Raw genomic sequence first — 23,961 nt, 5'->3', positions numbered from 1 at the left:
AGGCAAGGCTCAAAAGACAAACCCACCTCCATAGGTATCACAAGGGATAAGAAACTAAGAGTAATGCTACTCAACGCCAGAAGTCTAAACCTCAAGATGCATGCATTCGAAACTCTCCTTAGCATGGAGAAAATCGATATCTGTGCAGTAAAAGAAACCTGGTTCAAGGCTCCCGAGAGCACCCCAGCACTACCAGGTTATACCTCATACCATGCTTTTCAGCCCCAAAACTTGGACCGACCCACAAAAGGAGGGGGAGTATCAATATTCGTCAAAGATACCCACACCTCCAGGCTGGTGGCACAGCACGAAGCATCAGAGACTATCCATGTGCAACTAACAGTGGGTAAAACTGCCTTCCAGTTTATAGCCTGCTACAGACCACCCTCCCTAAACCAGGAACCCCACTCGACCTTCATGAGAACACTGGAAAATATGAAGGTCTCTCCAAACACCATTATATTGGGCGACTTCAACTACCCAAACATAGACTGGGAGCATTACTCTAGCTCCAACACCCTAGCCCAAAGGTTCCTAGAATTTATAAACTCAAATGCTATGGAACAACTTGTTACCACTCCGACAAGAGGGGAAAACATACTGGACCTGATCATCACCAACATGGGGACTCTATGCTCCAGACCTGAAGTGTATCCCTCACTGGTAAGATCAGACCATAAACTAATCTCACTGGATGTTCACATCCCGACACCACCCCCTGCCCAGAAAACCACAGTGAAAAACTTCTCTAAAGCAAATTTCACACTCCTCAAAACTGAGGTGAAATCCTTCAAAGCCCCCGGGCCTGTGGAAAATACGGCCCAGACCTCAGAATCCTTTATAAATGCATTCTATGAACACCTTCAGGAATGCATGGATCATGCGATCCCAAATAAAACCAAGACCCAATCCTCCAAAGAAAGACGTCCTGTCTGGTGGACCCCAGCCATAAATAAGCTATACAATAGAAGGAGGAAGCTACTAAATGATAGAGCAAAATTCCAAAAAGGGAAGGCATCTCTGATCAGTATTAGCAAAAAACTACGGGCACTCATAAAATCGTCTAAGGCCAGCTTCGAGAGAAAAATTGCACAGGACACTAAGGATAATCACAAGGCTTTCTTTAGTTATGTTAGGAACCTGGGTGGTAATTCCCATATATGCTCAGAATTAGTCCAAAATGACAAAAAATACACCAAACCCACAGACATTGCCAACATCCTAGCTGACAGGTTCAGCGCAAACTTCTCCCCCCCTCCCCACCAAAAGGGCAAATATCTATTCCAGCAGAGTGCTGCCCCCCTGACATCTCGGATGCTCAGGTAAGAGCTGCTCTCTCCAAAGCAAAAAACACAGCATCAATGGGACCAGACGGTGTCCCAGGCTGCGTCCTACATGAACTCCAAGAAGAGCTAAACCCAAACATAAAACTACTGTTCAGTCTCAGCCTTACTACAGGATATGTACCCAAAGAGTGGCGTACAGCAACTGTGGTCCCTCTCCACAAAGGTGGTGCCTCATCAGATCCTGGAAACTATCGCCCCATAAGCCTGACTAGCTTGGTCTGCAAAGCTATGGAAAGGATAATCATGGACCTCATAAATAAAGATATTGGGGACCTACAGACACTGGATCCTACCCAGTTCGGCTTTGTTAAGGGCAGATCCTGCCTCTTAAACCTGGTTGATTTCTTTGAAACAGTCACCAAGGCCATTGATGAGGGAAAGGTGGTCCACACAGCCTACCTGGACCTCGCAAAAGCCTTTGATACAATACCCCACTCGGGCATTATAGATAAGCTCACCAGCTTAAATATAAACCCCTATGTCACTAGATGGGTTGCAAACTGGCTCAAAGACAGAATCCACATGGTTAGAATTGCTGGAGCCATGTCACACTCCAAACCAGTTACAAGTGGCATCCCACAAGGCTCAGTCCTGGGACCTCTCTTGTTCAGTATATATTTCTCGGAGGTACAGGCCAACACGGAAGAACTGTGGCTGACCAAGTTCGCAGATGACTGCAAACTGGGCGCCATAATCGACTCTCCAGCCGACACAAGCATCCTCCAAAAGGGCCTCATAGAAACAGACAACTGGTGCCAGAGCCATGGCCTCAAGCTAAATGCCAAAAAGTGTATATTCATCCCCTTTGGCAAAAACAAAGTGCCCACAAATTACTACATAGGTGGTAATCCATTAAGTACAGAAGAAGTAATTAGGGACCTGGGGACACAAGTTGATAGCAGTCTCTCATTTGACAACCACGTGGCCAAAGTGGTTAGAAAAACATTTTATATAGCCCACCTAATCATGAAGGGATTCACATCTAGATCAGGGGAGGTCATCGTGCCTCTTTACTCATCCCTCATCAGGCCCATAATGGAGTACAATGCCCTTTTGGGATGTACCTTACCAGACACCTGCAGCAACTGGAAAGACCCCAAAAGTACCTCACCAAGAGGATCAAAGGGCTCAAACAGATGCCATATGCTGCCCAGTTAAAGAAACTCCAGCTCTACTCAGTGGCATACCACCTGTTCAGAGGTGATCTGTGCCTGGCGTATAAAGCCATGTCCAACCGAATTAATGGACATGCTGCACCTCAGAAAATCAAATCCTATCGAGCTACACCGAGAGACTTGAACCTCAGCACTGAAATAAATAGGACATGCTGGAGGGACAGATTCATAACCCAGAGGCTCCCTTCACTCTGGAATAAAATCCCAGTCCAGGTTAGGCAGAGTCCCTCATTGACTCTCTTCAAGAGGAATCTTGATGAGTGGATGGGAGATCGTAGGTTTACCCCGGGTATGACTTCTGTGTCACTGTTAGACAGAGGCACAGTATACTAACCTCAAAAAAAGGGCATAGCAAAATTAATTTAAAATGGGTGGCGAAAGCCAAACACATTCTGGCTAGGCTTATAAATGCCCTAGGGCAGATAGCCTAGTATGAACCTATGAACCTATATGCTACAAAGCTTATTGACTATTTCCTTTGCCAGCTGTGCTGATATATGCACAATATATGCACAGGGGAGGTATTACTGTTACAGGTGTCAAGAGGTTTGCCTTCAGTGTCACCCTTACTGCATGCTACATTGTCTATCTTCCACTTCAATTAACAAAACCAGACCTTAGCAGTTACACAGGTTATTGTAGGAATGGTTGTAACACACCAGTGAGTTGTCCTCAGTAATCATTCATCTGCAAAGTAGCCCCACCACTTAATAGTCATGTCCAAACATCTGTCCATACCTCATGTACAGCTTACTGTACTTAGAGCTTATTACCATATACAGTTGGCAATGTTGAGGTTGTATTGCAAAAGCATGATGTACTAAGACAACAGTCACCTTCAAACATCAGACACTGCACACACATGGAATCTACACAAACATCAATACATGTACACATATGTGGTCTACATCAGTAAGTGCACTAGCAGGTCAAGAGGATACATTTCACACCTTCCCCACGCCATGTGTGAAACATAGCCGAGCATTACACCGTAATGGATATTGTATTCATGTACTGGTAGGATACAACCACCTTCACCTAGTAGCCAAGTGTACATATATGACAATAGCACATATCAGCAAGACATAGACAGCATTATTCCATGTCATGCTCCTACAAACTGTTACTTGACAGTGCCATGGTAAAGCCAGGGCACTGTAATGGTCAACAGTGAGCACATCACATTTGCCACACACACCTCAAGTTTACTGGAAGAGTGCTAGCAATGTGCTTTGTTAGGCTAGGCAGTACACTGATTCAAGCATGTGCGAGGACTGTGGCTTATAAACATCTCACCCCAGTATGTACTGACTATTGTAGTACTAAGGCTAATGTCCAGACAGCACACAACATACATGGCTTGCAATTGTTGACATGGGGTATATGTAGGAGCTGTGGCCACACATGGCTGTACATGTCATGAGCATATCACCTGTGACTACTCGGGAATATACAGAGCAGAGCAGGATTTCCCTGAGTCTGTCAATAATTGTGTAGGTCCTATGATCCTGTTATCTGGGTATGTTTATAGGCATTGCATTAGGTGGACATATCTAATGACATACATGCCACATGGGTTGTTGTATAATACGATAAGTGTCATGGGTGACCAGTAGATAGGTAATATTACCTCTGTTAACATAGATATCAATCCTTATGTACTGTTAGCATGCTATCTGCCATGTGCATGTGTGTAATGACTGTAGCCACCTGTATGTAGAAAGGATAACAAAAGCTATGGTAATGTCATTTACGTTGTATGAGTGTGGGATTTACATATCCAGGGCAGGTACAGTTAGGTTATATCCAACCATGAGGGTGTTGTTTACTGGTGTACAGCAACAGTCAACTGTGTTAATGCTGACAACATCCAAGGGACCCTGGTATGTGTACAACTGAGCTGGTTACAAACAGTGATATCATTGCATTGTATAACACATTATGCAGCTTTGTCTGTACATGGGTACTTTGCACAGTTGATGTAGGCCTAGGTACAGTTCACCAATCAAAGGTTATCTGGTGGTCTACCATACTATGTCATACCACATATGGATGTGTGTTGGTAGTCTGGGGACAAGGTGGTGGATGTATATGAGGATACAACCTAGAATGCAGCGTTTACCACTGTCACCTGTACCTGACTCATCTGTGATGAGTTATGTCAGAGTAGTGGTCTTTACATGTGAGTAGCCTTTATGAATATGTGGATACCACCACCTGGAATGGTCCATACCACTGTTATGGCCCACATGTCTGGATCTGAGTTATATGGTGGTAGTGCAATTGTGCACTACAGAGCCTTCAGCCAGGTGTTCCTCACTGCACAGATGTCAGCATTCCCCATTGTAGGTTCGACATTGAGCAAATGGATTACTAAAGCCACACATCTAGCACTGGTTAGCATAAGCATCCAATGCAATTGTCTTGTAGGTGTCAGGGTATTACTTCTGTGTGTAGGACATTTGCCTTGGAATGCGACTATATGGGTAAATGTGACCTAGGTATTATCCACCCACACTTGAAACGTGGATGCATGTGCTCTGCGTTCAAGGCTTGTCGTTCAGTCATGACAGCCTGGAATGACAGACACTGGACAACCTCATAATAACAGCAGGACATTGGCTCATTGCTTTGGTCTAGCAGTTGCCACTCATACCTTGACATTGTTGCAAGTGGCAGTAATGTGCTTGGTAGCAAATGCCACATGTTAGGTGATGGACAGCAGCAGAAATTGTGTATATAACCAATGTGAGATATACTTAGGGTAGCAGTCCTGCTATTAATGACAACTACTAACACAGCCGGTAGAGGTCATCTTGACACCTGCACCTCAGTGCCATTACATAATGTGGGTCACACATTATGCTTGCACATGCCACTGTTCCAAGTATAATGTCACTGTCCACAACCTGCTATCAATGTATGCCTTTCAGGGCAGCAAGGTGTGTGACACATGCTGTAGGTAGCATCCGCCTGTGTGTCCCAGTTAACCTATTGTCTGTCACGTTCACACATGCATGATTGTGTATATATATAGTCAGTACTTCATGTACATGTATGCATGTGTATCACACAGCACAGACACAGATATATCAATTATGGGCCACATACAGGTATCTGGTAGTAAACTAGTATGATGTGCATATATACAGACAGGTAAGATGTACATATCTGTAAACCTGTGTGTTTACAATAGGAGTCCATTACAACATGTTCTGTACATGTAAGTGTATGAGCATGTACACTGTGGCCTTCTGTGGTTAGAATCGGAGTGCATTCCAAACAGCCCTGTGCTACTAAGTGTACGAGTGTACCCACTGCCACTTTGTGTAATTTGAGTCAGTGCATCCAACAAGCCCTTTGTTACTAAGTGGATGAGCATGCCCAGTATAGCCTTGTGTAGTTGTAGTCATAGTGCATCCCAAAAGGCCCTGTGCTACTAAGTGTATGAGCATGCCCACTGTAACCCTGTATAGTGATAGTAGTTGTCCATTCCACATATGGGCATACTCCAGTTCAGGTTCCTGTTGTGCTACAACTATACCTCTCAGGCCTACCTACGTATTACCTGCAGATGATGTGTCTTGCTTGTGCATAGAGGTTGTAATGGGCACCTGCTTTAAACACACAGGTTTACAGCTATGTACTTTGTGACTGTCAGCATCCATGTTGTTGTCCTCAATCTTAGAAGTGCATTCTGACTACCTTGAAGTGTGTAATCTCTGTGGCACGTCTCGTAACTGCACAGTACTGTAATAGTGATCTGTAAATAGGCAGGAGTTCTGATCCCACCACTGGCAACTGTGTGTGTGTGTCAGCAAATGGCTGAGTGTGTTTGTGTGTGTGTGTCAGAAAATGGCTGAGTGTGGTGGTGTGTGTGTATTTGTGTCTGCATCCTCTCATGACTGCGGGTTTTGCTGCATTCCAAAGAGATACCACCTTTTGCACTGGCCTTTATCTTTGTCAACTGCTAAACCTCTCTCTTCCCCCCTCCCCACTGCAAGTAATCAGTCCTGTGATGTCACCCAGCTCAGAAGTGGAATCAGAGTAAGTGTAATTGTATGTGTGGCACATACTCCAACTGCATACCACTGTAATAGTTACCTTTACATAGGAAGACGTGTATGCACAATACTGGCAAGTGTGTGCATGTTTGTGTGTGTGTGACTACCCTGTAGCCAGGCATATACGTGTAATGTCTTTTAGCACACCATTGTAGCCATCTGTGGTGACTGGTGTCTACAAAGTATTACATAGTTAGGAATTATTTATTTATTTATTTATTTTACATTTCTTAACCGGGGGTGTCTGACTGAGCTGAAAAGGTCCTTTTTCAGCAGAGGCCCAGGGAGAAAAGCTCCACAAAGAAAAATTACAGACACATTTAGTTATTTAGACATGATCAGTATACACACAAATTACAAGAGACATGTATTTACAGTGGTATGTGGCACATAAACAGTTACAGTGGAGAGAACAAACAAAAAAATATTTATTTTAAAAATAAAGGTAATTAATAGATTTGTGGTGTACAGCTGAAATTTGGAACATAGGTAGAATACATACATAGTACACAGGTACAGTACATAGATTGTAGATTAGCCAGTGTTTGTGAGTAAGATTGAAAACTATTATCAAGTGCTCTAGATTTAGTATGTATATGTTATCCGCTTGCACTAGCCTGGGGAGCAATCATGGCACCGCAAACTTTGCTTGAGATGTTGCCTGATGAGGACTTTAAAGGAGGCTTTGGATGATGTGTTTTTAATGCTAGTAGGGACAGAGTTCCATTTTTTTAGCCACTAAACTACTTTATAGTGCATCTCCAAAGCTATTGTAGCTGTTGGTGACTTCTAGTAGTAGTTTGCGTGATGATCTACGAGGCCTTTTGGCTGAGTGATGTTGTACTAGGTTTTTGAGGACAGGACACTTATTGGGGAGGCAATAGATAGAATGACAGAGGCAGAGCTGATTGTAGGTTAGGAGGTTGGGCAGTTCAAGCCAGTGGAGCTGTCTCAAAGCAGTACAGTGATGAGTTCTATATGAGCAATTTGCAGCAAAGCGGGCAATTCTGTTATAGCAGGTTTCCATTTTGCTTAGTTCAGTTTTGTTGAGATTAGTCATAATGGGAGATGTATAGGGTAGGGTGGATAGAAGTTGGGAGCAAGCAATGGCTGACCTTGTGTTGTTGGTAAGAAATGGTTTGATACGGTAGAGTGACCCCAGTTTGGCATGTACTTTTTTAATAGTTAAGTTGAGATGACTATCAAATTTTAGGTGGGAGTCTATGGTTATTCCCAATAGCTTAACCTGTGCCACTGGAGCAATTGGAGTAGCATTTGTGGAGTAGATAGTGAATTGACTGTTAGTGTTTTTGTTAAAACTGGTTATAATCATAAGCTGAGTTTTCTTTGGATTGAGGATAAGTTGGGCTTTGATAAGGTAGTTTTCAATGTCAAAGAATGCTAGATGAGTTGTTTGCAGGAGGGTGGGAATGTTTTGTGCAGCACAGATTAAGGTAGTGTCATCTGCATACTGAATTATAGATACATGCTGTGTGGAGGTATGGAGGTCATTTGTGAAGACTGTGAATAGTAGTGGTCCTAAGATAGAACCCTGTGGTACTCCTATAGATATGGGCAGCTGAGGAGAGAGAGAATTTTCCCATTTCACAGCTTGATACCTGTCAGTTAAGAAGCTTTGGAACCAGGTAAGAGTGGAATTTGATAGATGATATTGGTTTAGTTTGTTTAGCAGGATTTGGTGTGAGACTATGTCAAATGCTTTGGACATATCCAAAAAAAAGAGTTGACACTTGTAGGCCTTCATTTTTGAGACGGTTTTCTGTGTCTGTGAAGCAGAGGAGGGCTGTAGTGGTACTATGGGCAGGTCTGAAACCATGCTGAGTAGGTGACAGGATGTTGCTGTCTAGGAGATAGTTTAGCATCTGGGTATGGATGCATTTTTCTAGGATTTTGGCCAGGAGGGAGAGTAAAGCAATGGGCCTGTAGTTATTAAGTTCAGTGGAGGTCCCACCTTTATGTATGGGTGTAACATAGGATATTTTCCAGAGTTTAGGCACATAGTTTTCAACAATTGATCTGTTTATGAGAGTGGAGTCTGGGATAGCAATAGCATCTGCTGTGAAATTTCAAGAAATAGCTGGAGAGTAGGTCGGCTGCTGTTGATGAGGTTTTTAGTTTGGAGAACATGCTTTTGATTGAAGTGGTGGAAACTGCTTTGAGGGTAAAGCTTGTATTAGTGTTATTTGTGTTGGGGGGGATAGTGGGAAGGAAATGTCCTGTGATATTAAGGATAGAAATTAGTTCACAAAGTGGGAGTTGAATTGTGTTTCGATGGGAACTTTAGTGTCAGGGGTTGTAGGTTTGGGGGTAGCCTTTTGGGTGGATTTTAGTAGCTGGTTTACATTTTTCCAAAATTTTTGTGGGTTGTGTTGGTATTTAGTTTGTAATGTTGTGTAGTAGGATTTTTTGTCCAGCCTAATGCATTTTTTGCACGGTTGCGCAGTTCTTGGTACTTAGTTAGGTTTTGTGTTTCTTTGTTTTTTTGATAGTAAAGCCAGGCAGTGTCTCTGGACTTGAGGATTTGTTTGGTTTCTTTACTGAGCCAAGGGTTTGTAGAGGCTCTAACCTTGATTTTACGCAATGGAGTGACAGTGTCTAGGTGTTGCAGAAATATTTTGTTGAAATATGCAACAGCCTGGTCAAGTGGGAGGCTTTTTAGGGGGTTCTAGTTACAGTTACAAAGTAAAGTGTTGAGGACCTCAAGAGAGAATTTTTTTTTGTGTTTCTAGTGGATATATAGTTAGTGGTTTTGCATATGCTTGTTCTACTACTTATAAAGTATATTATGTTGTGGTCACTTAAGGTGTCTGGGAGACTGCCTGTGTGAGGGTGCAATGTGAGGTTGTTAGTTAGGACCCAGTCAAGGATGGATTCCCTTTTAGATGTTTTATCACCTGTAGTTGGAATTTGGACTAGCTGCTGGTAGCCATGGAGATTTATTAGATTACTTGGTAGTTCTGATATACTGGTGAACCAATCTAGGTTGAAGTCACCCAGAAAAAGGGTTTCTTGTGAGTATGTGGAAGAACACCAGGATAAGAAGTCTTCAAGGCTAGCAGGTGTATTACCAGGTGGAATATAGATCACAATTGTGGTGATGACCTTTTTAGGGTGAAGTTGAAGTTGTGAGATAAGTAAGTCTCAATTATTGGGGAAGGGGTGGGAGTTTGATAATTGATGGACAGTTAAGTTGGACTTGTACGGTAAGGCAGTTCCACCCCTTTTACGAAGTGGTCTGTCTTGTCTAATGATATTGTAGCCAGTAGAGAGAACTTCTGAGTTAGCTATGTTTTTATTTAGCCAGGTTTCTGTTAAAGCAACTATGTCTGGGGAGTATTGTGCTATTGTGGCCTGGAGTTCAGGTATTTTATTTTTGATACTTCTAATACTAATATTTAGCATTAAAAGATGGTTGGTTTTGCTGCTGTTGTTGATTTGCCCAGGGATGAAGAAAGTGGGGGTGTAATGTTCTGACATTTGTGTTGGAGCAGTTTGTGTTGGACAGGATGGATTTGGGCCTGGGTTGGGGTAGATATCCCCACTTATGGTGAGCCTGGAGTTAAAATGGTTATACAGATGTTGGAGTTTGGTGAAGAGTGTGATTAAGCATTGTGTTTTTTTGGAGTAGGAATGAGAGCATATGTGTTTAGTTCTGAATTGGTCTGTTATGTAGCTCTTGAATAACTGTGGGCAGATATCATTATAATGTGTGGTGTCTGTATACAAGAGTGCATAATGTAGTGTTGCGCTGCTAAGTTTAGGGATATTGCTAGAGTGATAACTTGTGGTGTTGTAAAGAATTATGAGAAGACAGACCAGACTTAGTTGTGTGATAGTCATGGTTATAAAGTTTAAATTGTTTCTAGGTGGGGGGTCTGAATAGGAATTATAGGGTTGCACTATATGTGGTTGGGAAAGTAGTGTGGATGATGTAAAAAATGCCTAGTGGGAATGAAAGTGATTGGGAGTATTTTGTGTGGGGCAAGTTGGTGTGGTATAATGTGATATGACTTGAGGAGCTGTGATTGGTGGAGGTGATGTGAGGGTGAGCTGTGGGTGTGGCTGTGATTACTATAAATGCAGAGGTAGCAGGGGTGGGAGGGAATAGGGGGCAGGGCAAGGGAGCAGAGAGAGCCCGAGCATTAGCGAGAACGAACGGAGTGGGGCAGAGCCAACCAAGACAAGAGAAAAAAGTAAGTATTACTTTACAAATCTGAACACTTTAAACAAATTCCTGAGGTCTAATGGCTTACTGGCAAGCAGAATGTAATTGCTGAAGAGCACTTGTGTCCTGGTGGAAGACTAGAAATTTAAAGATGGCTCCATGCTCAGCAGGATTCTAATATAGACTTTCTATTGGGGGAGGGAGATAGCACAAAGGGTGTAAACCAGGTGGAATGCAAAAAAACCAGAGAGGTAATCAGTGGAAATCAGTGAGGGGGTAAGTAATATTTCAAACTTCCTGTAAAGTGAAGGAGGGAAGAGACAGCAAAGTTTATTAAGGTTGGGAGTATGTCTTCACATTGACTTGCTGATTTTGTGCACAGATTAGAGTAGGGAGATACATTAGCAATGAAGGGGAATGTATAGAGATGCAAATAAACAGGTGGGCCTCCAAGTGATACAAACTAAGGCAGAAAGCACTGAGAGGGCTACTTGATGGTTAATTTAGTCATAGGGATGTGAATTAAATGTATACTGTCTATTGGACAGTTAGGATTATTGTACTAATGGGGGGGTGGGAAGGACACAAGGCTATAACAGTCAGTTTTATTAGCAAGCTGAGAACTACTAAGAAATATTGCTAATTTAATAGCTTCACTCTCATAAAACATACAAGTAGAATGCTTGGGTGGACTGACCCCGCTCTTGATGCTCAAAATGTATATCCTTGTTTAGTTTGCAGTACTGATTCCTTCTTATACTGTATGGGTGGAGTGGTAGCCGCAGACTACCACAGGAATGGTAAAGAATACACAGTCAAGCACGACTACAGTTGGGTCTGTTATTTTCCTGTGCTACTGTCGAGCAGTGACACAGAAGTGGTCGCCGGGGTGTAAGTCCATACCCATCATTCCTCCACCCAAACTCCACAATGCCCAGGGTAGATTACATTAGCCATCATTCCCCACCCCAAATTCCACATACACAACAACCATCCTTTCTCTGGTCAACTGATTAAGATTTAAATGGTATAACACAAGAAATGCCTATGTTTTGTGTACACATCAGTTCCTTTGGAACCCTTCTGTGTCACAAAGGGTGTTCAGACATGTGCACACATATATATATATATATATATATATATATATATATATATATATATATATGGCTATAGCTGTGATGTGTAGTATATGCATATATATATATATATATATATATATATATATATATGTGTGTGTGTGTGTGTGTGTGTGTGTGTGTGTGTGTGTGTGTGTGTGTATACACATCCCGTAGGTGTATATATATATATATATATATATATATATATATATACACACACATATATCTATATATATAAATATATATATATATATATATATATATATATGTATATATATATGTATATATATATATATATGTGTGTGTGTGTAGTTATGACAGTTGTACAGATGTAGACTTGTCTTTGTTGTTTCACAGAGTACAGTACATTCAAGGGTAGTGTACATATGTACACAAAGTGACTGTCCCATTTATTTTCACTACTGTGGAATACCTGTAGTAAAATGTGTATTACAAACACCATGCAACATGTATACAACCCAGATGGCTTAGTGGTACGTCCAGTGACCTCAGTGTGCATGGTCAAGGGTTCAAGACCTACAAACCTTGTTGATACTTTCAATTAAGACCGAATAAGGCACTTTTAAGAAGTTGTAAGCAGGTGTAAATGTGTTTTTGTGACAGTAAGCATCTGGTACACGCAGGTAACAGACGTACAAACTCGCAGTACACTTGAAATGCCTTTCTTTGGCAATCCTGCTGATGTCACCCACCTAGAAATTCACCTCTGAGACTGCTGTACCCCAGTATTCTCCATAGTGCATGTTGTAACTGTGTGTTGCTATAGTGTGATAAACTAGTTAGGTAGGGGTTATATTCCAAAACAGACCAACTGTGTGTGTTTGCCTGAGAAAGACACAATGCTTTTTAGAGTATGCACACTCTTTACAATTCACATACTCGCCTTTGGCAATCCTGCTGATGTCACCCACCTAGAAATACACCTCTGGGAATGCTGTAACCCAGTATTCTCTGTAGCATGTACTGTAACTGCGTATTACTGTCATGTGATAAGCTAGTTAGGTAGGAGTTCTAATCCAAGACAGGCTAAGTGTGTGTCTCTCTGTCTGCCTAAGAAAGAAACAATGCTTTTTAGAGTATGCACACTCTTTACAATTCACATAACCACCTTTGGCAATCCTGCTGATGTCACCCACCTAAAAATACACCTTTGGGACAACTGTAACCCAGTAATCTCCATAGCGCATGCTGTAACTGTATAATGCTGTAGTGGGATAAACTATTTAAGTAGGGATTCTATTCCAAGACATGGCAGGTGTATGTGTGTGTGCTGGGGAACGGATTTTGTAGTTTTCCTATATGGTGTCCGTATTATATGTTACAATGTCCACCTCATGAGGAGTACAGATCCCAATCAGCCAAGGGACGGTGTTGGCAAGCCATACCCCTACATCTGGTACATCTGGCAAAAGGCCTGGTGAACAAAGTATGCAACCCTACTATTACCCAGAATACGTTCTGAACCCATGTGTCATACACAAATGCACTTGCATCGAATAGCCCGCTATGTTGCTAGTACCCTGCACATTGATGACAGATAGTAGGCATGGTGTGATTGCAGTGGGCTGCAGAGGGCATGGCGCCCTGTGCAGCAGTACAATGGGCACATAATTGTGGATGATGTGCCTTCACTATGTTCCCCACTGGATGCCTGCAAAATATGTGGTGCCATCAAATGTGCCACACCAGGCCAGTATTGGCATATCTGAGGATAACAGTCTGTGTACACAACATGTGCCAGCCAAACCAGGTAAACTTGTACATGTCACTGTACATTATTGTGGGACGTGCACATCCCAGATAATGTCCATGTCAAGGACTATTGAACACAGACATGGCATTCATTGCAAAGCAATGACCATACACAATGTTAACTAGGATGACAGGACAGTTCATACAATACCCATCTGTGTGGGACATTGCAGACACTACACCCCTGACCACACTGCACACCATTGTCGGGTGGCATGATGCCAAGAATTACCCCTCACCCAGCCTTGTACAGCCATCTTGCACAGCCAACCACTACACACCCATGAAGCAATGCACACATGCATGTCAGTACTGGCACCTTGTATCTGCGTGTGGGGTATGATGCTCCCAACCACAGTCACACACAGTATAACTCCCATTGGCATACCGACTGATGTCAGACACATTCACATGCCCTAGCCCATAGATCCTCCGGATATCCCCTGTGGTGCATGTAGTATCTGTGCATTACTGCAGTGTGGCAAACTAAGTAGATAGAAAGTGTATTTGTGGGCCTGGCAAAGTGTGGCAATGTATCTGAGTCCCTTAGATAGTGTGATTGTGTTGACAATGACATCTGTTCATGTGGACTGCCATGTGTGCTACACCTAATATATATCTACTATATCGCTGTTACAGATGTCGCTCACCAGCACACATATATGTTCTTACAGCACACCAACATGTTAGCTTTTTGGCACATGGAGTAAATGCATGCACTTGTAATAGTAATGGCTAGTCAGTCAGGGATTTGAACCCCTGTACTGGTAGGTGTGTGACAGACGATGCTTACATTTTAGTCCCCAAGCCCTTCTCTGATGTACTTTGCCTCTGTCTGTCCCTCCCACACACTCTCTGATGGATGTGTAGCTGTACACCTGCTCAGCATCAGCTTGCATTTTGTAAGTGATGGTGATGATTAGGTGATGGCCTCTGCACCTATTGCAGTCCTCCTCTAGCTGATTGCATGTGGAACAGCTGTGGTGATGTTCCCACAGCCAATTGCATGGAAACACAGTACAATATCTAGGAACATCATGTTGGTGTTTGCCCATGACAGTCGCTGTGAGTGGAACCTGGATCTGGTGTTTGGTAAACGGCATCACAGATGATATCTGGATATTCCTCAAACAACATACACAGTGGAAAGTAGCCTAAAGACAGGAGGGTGATGTGCCAGAAATGACTGCAGCATGTAAGTGTAGCTATGCTTCTTGAGACTACTGCCAGTTTAACAAGCTGTGTGTGGTAATGGCTATTCTGCATGTTTTAAAACTGACAAGACAGTGCTCTGTTTGTGAGGGAACCCCCATCTGTAGGGCCATCTGTGGACTGGTCAGTGTGTGGAACCATTTGTTTCCTGTGTTACTCACTGAACACACATCTGTGAACTGCAGAAGCATAGTGTGAGGATTGCAGTCAGTACATGGTGATAGTGATGAGAGTTACTGCCATCGCATCCCTGATTGGACATATGTTACATGAAACAGTGGTATGACAGTCACTGTCTGAGGTTCTCACAGTGACATGCCAATAATGGGCCACTGTTCATAGCTGCAGTCACAAGTCTTCGACACTTTGTACAGATGTCATGCAGTAAATATGCATGTGTTGTGCTCCCTCTGCAAATGTATACCATCTGTTGTGTTGGGTTGATGGCCATATCTATGCATGCTTTTATAAGTAATCTTGAATGCTGTTGACTATTACTAAGCCATATCTGTGTTAAAGCTGAAACACCATAGGTTGTATGGGTTTGGAAGTCCCAGCAGAACCTCCTGTCCCACTTCAGCTGGCCATGGCACTGGGCACCAGCACATCTGGGGCCCAACGTTGGACCTCCACCTCTGTTGGCTCTGCACCACCTTCTAGTGGAACCGCCACTGAGGCTGGGGCTTGTCCCCCCTGGGAGCAGGTTCAGACAGGAATATGTCCGCTGTCATACAGTCCCAGATGTGGTGCCTAGGGGGCTTAATAAGGGGTTTTGAGGCCAGATACACCAGCTCAAGGGCAGAGTGTCACATTTAGAGAGTGAGCCTGCCCCTCCTAGACAGCCCCCAGCACAGCCACCTTTGTGGCTGTTTTGATGCAGTGGTGTCTGCCCATGGCTGGGAAATTCATACCACTGTTTCCATCTGGAGGCTCATGGGCTTGTGACTGCCGAACACCCCTCCCCATCCAAGGTGTATCCACCCACATGTGTCATATACTGACCCTGTATGCTGTCTTGTCTGTCATCCTACCCAACCTATCCTCCATGAGCATACCTACTCTACTTCCTCCACATCCCACTCCCACCCTACGGAAACAAAAGGCCAATCTGTTCCTAGAACAACATTTGCCCCATACACAGCTGTCCATTTCACACATGTGTCCACTGGACACATGTAACCTTTTTAATTTGCATCACAACATACTCCAGTTGTCCTCGCCACTGTCTCTCAGGCACATGATCCTGGTATGCACATGACTCCTAAAGGTTCTAGGTACACGTGAAGCAGATGACCCCATTGTACACACGACACTACCGGTCCCTCTGTGGTTAACCCATTTACCTTTTTCATGATGATGATGATGTCGCACACAGCACCTTGCAAGAGTACTGTTCTCACATAATGACTGGACAGGAACTGTTGTACTTGGCCAATGTACAAATGTTTGCGTGTATTAATGGCACATGTCTGCCTGAGGGAGTTTTGATATTACATAGGACAACACCACTACATAATACAGGTGTTGCTGGTGTTTCCCTTTTCATTCCTTTTTAATGCTTTGTTGTCACATGGGATGTTCTTGATATATCTATATATATGTATGTATCTATATCTGGTAAACACACACACATACATCTACATGATGGAATACATTTCCTATACTGTTGAATGACTGTGCTGGATGATATGTTTGTGATAACATCCAATGTCTGTATATCTGCCATGACTTAGTGATAAATCACATTTGCTGTGGTGTGCAGGGTCCTGTTTTAAGCCTTGCAGAGGCCGTTTATTTTGTTGCTGGGCAGAACAAGGCCATTGAATACGGAGTGATTAAGACACATTAAAGCAGTTGTGAGCAGGTGTGCATGGGTTTGCATGGAGCTAAGCAATGCTGACCTCCAGTTACAGTTTCTTACACTCAGTTAGCCTCTACATTGCTTCATCAGTGTGATACCCGCATACCAGCGGACGAACAGGCTTACACCCGCTAGCTCCCGCACTTGCAAATGCACTGCATTTGGTGTTTGCATCTGACACTCACACCCGTGGGAGTCAGGACTAGGATATTATCTTGTGATGCCTATTACATCGGATTACATGCCTACATTATCGGGAAGGGCTGCCCATTAGGCGAAAGCATGCCGTTCGACGGTACGGAATCCTCAGCCTGTCCAGAGTTTGATTCATATTATTGGTGTGTTCCTGTTACAATTTGCACCTGTCTGGCTAATACATGGGAAATGACACTCTTCAATACAAACAAGTAATTGGGTTTTGTAACCCACATCTTTCAGCCAAGTCATGCTACTGCATACCTATTATTCTATCATCTTTCTAAGGTTGTAAGTGGAATATGTGCTTTCTGTCCCTATCAGACCTTTCAAACGACTGGGGACAAATATCAACTGAATCAGGGACATGTCATGACAACATCAGGGACACATTTAAAATATTAGTGCTATTAACCTGACCCATTGACAGACTCAGAGCATATGAATTAATACAGATTTTCTTAGGTAAATGATGTTTATAACTCTTAATTGTTGTCATTATTCATTACGTGTAATTCACCACCTTTCCCCCAAAAGCCACTAGTTTTAGGAGGAATTAAGTGGGACAGAGTTAGAATATGAGTCAAAATCAAGGATGTCCCTGGAAATCGGGGACAGTTGAGAAGTATGGTCCCTATTTGTTCCCCCAGTGGTTTATGTCCTGTCCAGTGGATTTGCTCTTAGGGGTTGAGAGGTATGGGCGTAAGCTATGCCCATTTTGGAATATTACTTACATCCCTGGGGCAGTCCTAATATGACTGCACCAGCCAACACCTGCACGCCTAGGCCCATAATAGCATACTCATAGTTCCCCCACCTGCCCCTCCTCTACAGCACTCATCCTTACTGTGGGTGCAGGTAGAGTATAAACACACCACTACACACTGCCCACTCTCCTTGTGTCGGGACACATGTCGTACGTTGTGTTGCCCCATGGGTTATCAGGCTTGTACAACCTACTGGTCCGTGTACGTCTACAGCCTGGTTGGATGAGGGACTGACTCCGATGATCAGTAATTTTTGGGTGTCCCACAAGGGACATTGATGTCTTTGTTTCAAGATTAGACCTGGCAGGTCTCTCCCACTGGTAATATCCTGCCAGTGGTCTGGGAAGCAGTGGTGTGTTTACTTTTATTGTGTGTCTGTATGTCTCACCGGCCTAGCTGGGGTGGGTGGGGTTGATGCTACATGTTACATGTTTGTTTATTGGACCCCTCACCCCCATATGCATGGCCTGTGAACATATGTAATTTGTAACTGCTGTATCATATCCTAGCTATATACATGTGTATATTTACAGTCACATATATATATATATATATATATATATATATATATATATATATATATATATATATATATATATATATATACATTACTATATAAAGATATATCTGTATATGTATGCATACATGTATATATGTATATATTGCTGTCTATAAATATATATCTAACAACATATGGGTCTATGGGTGTCTAAATATGTATATATCTATATATAGGTATATCTATGTATTCTGTCTCTGTATGTATACATTTGTACTATGGAGAGGGAGAGGTTTATCTCTATGTCGCTATAGGTAGATATACACGCACATCCCTCTACATATATACATCTACATCTGGTTATTCTGTTCCTTGTCATATAGATTACACATTGGCTGCAGTGGGACTCGTAGTGGGTGCGGCTGCTCGTTGGGCGACACCTCTGCCCAATGAACACATTTGCTTGTATCACTGGGGCTGTCCATATAGGCCCACATCAGCCAACACCTGCACACCTAGACCCATAACTAGCTAACCATAGTTCTCCCACCCACACCTCCTCTACAGCACCCATCCTTACTCTGGGTCCTGGTTGGTTCTGAACACACCACTACACGCTGCCCACTCTCCACTTCATGGGACCCATGTCATACAACTGTCTCGACCCATGGGTCATCAGGCTTTCCCACCCTTGTATTCCTGGTATGTACTCACCCCAACCAGAATGTTCGGCATATCACTTTCTTTTGGTCTTGCCAATGTTTGGGGTGTCCCGCAAGGGATGCTGCTGTCTGTGTTTCAAGATTAGATTTCACAAGTGCACTGTGTACTCCCCCCCGGTTGTATCCTGCCTGTGGTCTGGGGAGCAGTGGACTATTTACATTGTTTGCGAGTTTGTGTGTGTGTTTCCCATGTCTGGCTGTGGGGGGGGTCGAAGGTCATGCTACGTGTTTCATGTTTCTTGCTTGGGCCCCGTCACTTCCATTGGCATAGCCTGTGAATATATGTCATTCTTGTGTGCTGTTTCCTATCATAGCTGTATATCTGTGCATATCTATGCACAAACACACACACACACACACACACACACATATATATATATATATATATATATATATATATATATATATATCTACACATATATGTATATGTCTGCAACCATATATTTCTATGTATATATATATATATATATATATATGGTTGTAGACATATACATATATATATATATATATATATATATATATATATATATATATATGTATAGTTTCATATATATATAAATATATATATATATAGATATATGGTTGCAGACATATACATTATATATTTGTTTGTGTCTTTCGGCTTTTACGGGTTAGGGGTCACCACAGCAGAACTCCAGTCCGCTAATGATTGGCAGTTGATTTTCATGTACCAGCTTGCCAGGCCTGACACACAACCTTCAACGAAGGTACACCCATTCACGCATGTCTCCACGCAGAAGACACTCTAGCTGAGAATTGAACCGGACAGCGTCTTACTGTGAGGCGACAACGCTACTGCAGCACCACCACCGCAGTATACATATACATATATATATATATATATATATATATATATATATATATATATATATATATATATATATATATACATATATATATCGCACTTACGCTTACTGGTGTTTATATATTCTTAAACCTGCTTTCTAGTGCCTTATTCATTATGACACTGACACTTCCCTCCAGTTCACTTTTAATTGTTATTTTGCAGGTTATACAGCAGACAGATGTTGAAATATGTTCATGTACAGATTACCGATGGTAAATGGTATGTGATGCAATGGGATTCGGAATGGGAATGTCTGTTCGTTAAGCGGTTGCTCTAACCAATAAACTATTGCTGTGCTGCTTAATTTGCATATATACCCATGACTCCTGGCTCCCAAAACACCTACCCCAATGCCTCCCTAACACTGCAGTCATCCATTCTCCAGTTGGATTTGCGGTGTATTCACACCACTACACATTGGCAGCTCCCTACATCTGTAGACCCATCCTATCGGTTGGCTCACTCCACGTATCCTCAAAACTCCCAAACTTTTAATCCACAAACATTGGTGACATCAGCGACCAAAAGGACACTATTCACAATTTTTGGGTGGTCCCACATAGGACACGCATGTCTTTATGTCAAGATTAGACTCTATACTTCATTACATCCTTACTCCCGTTAACATGACACTACAATAAATTAATAAGTATGACTATGTGGTGACACACACGTTACACATGAGAGCCTAATTATGTACGTGTTCGGCGTATTTCTTTTACAAATAGATCAGTTTTGTAATTGGCGTTGCCATAGCAGGCAGATAACAGGAATGATTCCATGTGTGAGAAAGTCCTCACATTTGATTTTTTTTCAGCACAGCATTGACTTCGGACATTGTACACACTTCTGTATTTTAGCAGTTCCGTCCCTTCCCTCTTATGCACAACCTATTATTCTATCTACTGTCGAGGTTTGTAAGGGTACATTCATGTTATTTATGTCTACAAATGGAATGAATGTGTTACAGAGAATGTGCTTCTACATATAGATGTCTGCATGTGTGTATGCATATATACTTATAACAAACTCGCTGACCTCCATGAGGCAGTCCAATTAGAACCAGCCCATCCAACCCTGGCACGCCTGGATTCATAATTTCCTACCCATAGTTCCTCCACCCCACCCGAGTTCAACATACATGCATACCATCCATTGTCCAGTTGCTGTCGCAGCCATGACACACCTCCTCACATTTCCCTCTCCTGAGCATTAGGGGCCCTACATGTATGTTGTCCCAACCCATGTATTCTCAGGCTCTCCCACCATTTAGTCCTTGAACATACCTGCCCTTGCTTTTGTAATGGTCGGATGGCCAAACATTCTATCAATTTTTGGGTAGTCCCACAAGGGACTACCCTCTGTGTGTAAAGTAGACTTAGCAAATCAACAATATTACTCCCATTAGTAATATCCTGCCTGTGGTGTGAGTAGCAGTGCTTTGCTCACTCCTGCCCAGCTTGATATGACATACGCTGACAGCGCTATATAATACTGGGGTTGCTGTTGATTCCCTTCTCATTCCTTTTGTATGCTTTATTGTTGCATTGTTCATTCTTCATATATATATATCTATCTATATATATATATATATATATATATATATATATATATATATATATATATATATATATATATTATATATCAGTTCATTCTTATATACATTTCCTATGCTGGGCACTGCTTAGTCCCATACAAGTGCACTCAGACTTGCTTACTGGCACTTATATATGTTTACTGCTGCTTATTTGTGCTTACACCTGCTTACTAGTGCCTTATCCATTATGACAGTGCCACTTTGAATTAATGACATTTAGTTAAACATCTCACGTGATACTCTTATGTCGGTTTTACAGCAAAACGACATTCATTCCACATGGAAAATTATATGTGCTATTGTTGGGCTCAAACCGTGAATGCCTGTTTTTAGGCGGATGCACTAAACACTACACTATTGATGTTTACATTGATTCTGCATGTTTTTCTCTATTTGAATGATTTTGATGTGTAAGCTATGCTCGGCGGAGGGCAGCAATGTGCAAACACGCTGCGCTTTGCTTACACCTTCGATATTGCAACAATTCAAATGTATAACAGGGACATGGGGAATCTAATTGTGGAAGTTCTAGGCACGGGACTCAACATTCCACTCCGTGCTTGTGTGTTTACTACTTCGATTTTATTTCATTGTTTGTGGACACTCTTGTATGCTTAGCATACATTTCAGTATCTACGGACACTGAATTACTGACTTACTGTTAGAGGCGTGCTCTACTAGTAAACATAGTAGGTTGTGCAACTGTCGGGGCATGTTTACACCTCCGTAGAGTGCTTGTACACACCCCCTGCACTCACACACATTTCCTGTCAACGTCGAGGGTGCGGTGGTGCGCCCTCATATATATTCATATGGCGCTGCTGCACCATCTGTACTGAGGACACTCGGTGCAAGGCTAAAACCATCCTTGCGCCAAGCTTCTTGAATCCCGGGGAGTAACTATTACATTTGTAATATTTTGTAAACAACTTAGAATATCTCAGCAACTACTCAAGCTACACACATACTGTCAGCAGCATTTTATTCATCTAACTGAGAGCGTAGTATGACATTAAGGAGTTCTATCTGTGTTACTTGGTTGTTGAGATATTTAGAAAAATATAAAAATGAAATATATATAAATTGTCATAAATATAACAGTTAATATCTATTTATCTGCACTAAACAGAGGTCAAAAATTGATGCAGTTGAGTTTGTTGTTGTTTAAGCTTTAAGATTAAATCTTTTAATACCTTTTACATAGCATGGTTTTGGAATTATTGATGCAAATATGAAAAAATAATTGACACCTATAGGCGTCAGTAGGAGTTAACATCAGATACACCTGGAGGCGTCACTTGGGTGTAATGTGTTAAAAATCTTTTGAATACAACAAAACATAAACTGTAAGCACTCACATATAACAACATACACACATATACATTTAAAGGCTCACAGAAAAGGTTACAAGAGTTTATTTAAGCTGTGATTAATTAATCTATAGAATTGTGAAGATGTTCTCAAATCACTGACAATTAGGAAAGTATTTCCAGGGGAAACAAATCTTATTTAGTCATAGTGAATTTGTATCAGGATATTTCAATTTGTGAACAGGACATTGTATAAGCCTTACAGGACTAGAAAAAAACCATCAGACTAGATGCTTACTCTGATCTTTATTGGCATATGTACCCTCAGACAGAGATGGGAACTCTGAAATGCAGCTGTCCTAAAAAATGCTCTTATTTATTTATTTAATTTTTTGTTAACCAAGACAGTCCAACTGGGCAATGGAAAATCCATTGTCAGTGGAAGCCAGAGGAGAAAACCTCTAAAAATAGAGTGAAAAGTAGATAACTAAAAAAGTAAAGTAAACATGAATATTTTACAGTATAACAATACAAACAAAGATTATAAGTAACATTCAGTGACAGAGTTTAACAAGTGAATTTACAAAGGTAAAAATTGCAGGTGAGTAATAATAGAAGAGAAGAAAGGATGTAGAAAAAAGATTGGAAACAGGAAAAAAGAAAATAGGTATGAAAAAATATGAATCAGAAAATTACAGTTGAAAAAAACAACTTCAATAGAAAGTGGCTTATGGTAGGTGTTACAGAAAAACATATATTGGAGTGCTTAGAGAAGGAAAGGAAAAGAACTTATAGCTTCATAGAAAAGAAGATAAAAATACTGGCTAGAAAGAAGTATAGAGAATAACAATGAAAGTGAAACGATATACTGTCCATGTCTTATTATGTAGGTTCAAAGTTTAGATTGGTAGATAGTAACTAGTATAGATCCTGAAATTATGTAGAAAATTAAAGAGATTAACTATGAAGATACTGGGAGATGATGTTTGCTTGACTATAGTAGGAAGTGATTCCTACTCGTTTGCTACATGTGGCCTATAAGGAATCACCATAATATTTTATGATTTTTTTGTCCTCAAGAAGACTAGCATCTGTAGAAAAGGGAGGTTTATGAGAGATTGTCATTAAAGAAGGGAATTGAGAGCATGGCATTTAATTAGGAAAACAGAGTATTCTGTAGGCACATTTAATTGTGGTAAGAATTCTAGCCAATTAAATTAACTGAGAGATAGACAGTGGTGAGTTTGATTAGTGGTGTCCTAGCAAAT

This window comes from Protopterus annectens, chromosome 10.part0, assembly GCF_019279795.1.
Source record: "Protopterus annectens isolate FY-2018-M chromosome 10.part0, PAN1.0, whole genome shotgun sequence".
NCBI lineage: Eukaryota > Metazoa > Chordata > Ceratodontiformes > Protopteridae > Protopterus > Protopterus annectens.
Note: the sequence above shows the minus strand (reverse complement) of the source record.